The 661-nt window shown below is 31.0% G+C and overlaps 1 non-coding gene across 1 annotated transcript; it reads left to right on the plus strand.

Moving 5' to 3' along the window:
* Positions 1 to 319: 319 nt before the first annotated feature.
* Positions 320 to 446, plus strand: LOC142442118 (small nucleolar RNA SNORA31). Its single transcript, XR_012783364.1, has one exon. It is a non-coding gene; the product is annotated as a small nucleolar RNA SNORA31 (small nucleolar RNA).
* Positions 447 to 661: the final 215 nt, after the last annotated feature.

Raw genomic sequence — 661 nt, forward strand, 5'->3', positions numbered from 1 at the left:
TCATCATCCAAATGAAATGGAAATCTTAAAATTGACATATTGGATATTATTGATCTGAAGTGGATTGATATCAGTCATTTTGAGTTGTACTCTCATGGTTTACTAATCCAGTAATAACAAAACAAGAATAATCACAAAATGTTAATTTTTAAGAGTAATTTCAAGATATAATTTTTAATTACAAGACTGCCTGTGACAGGATAAAATTTTACATCTAAAAAGAAGTCCAATTAATACAATTATTGTTCAAATTTATGCATCAATCCCTAAAGTTAATTAAGAAGAAATTAAAGACCTCTACCAGTAGTTTGAAAATGCACTGCATTCTTTGATAGACCTGAGACAACTTACCATTGTTCTGCTGAATTTCACTAGAATATTGAGGGGAGGGATCCCTGTGCTTTCTACTTTTGTGGTTGTTTCAGATTGAATGAGGGAATATAAACACAGGAAGAAGGGAAAAAAAGAAGAAGAAAAGAAAATGCAGCTTTAGTGATAAAAAATGAAGCTGGTGATCACATGATAGAATTTTGCAAAACCAACAACTTTTCATTTTAAAAATATTTTCAACAACAAAACCGCAGCTATACCTGTGGAATTCACCAGATGGGACACAGAAATAAAATTTTCTATCTTTTGGAAGAGATGATGGAGAAGCTCA

This window comes from Tenrec ecaudatus, chromosome 2, assembly GCF_050624435.1.
Source record: "Tenrec ecaudatus isolate mTenEca1 chromosome 2, mTenEca1.hap1, whole genome shotgun sequence".
Taxonomy (NCBI): Eukaryota; Metazoa; Chordata; class Mammalia; order Afrosoricida; family Tenrecidae; genus Tenrec; species Tenrec ecaudatus.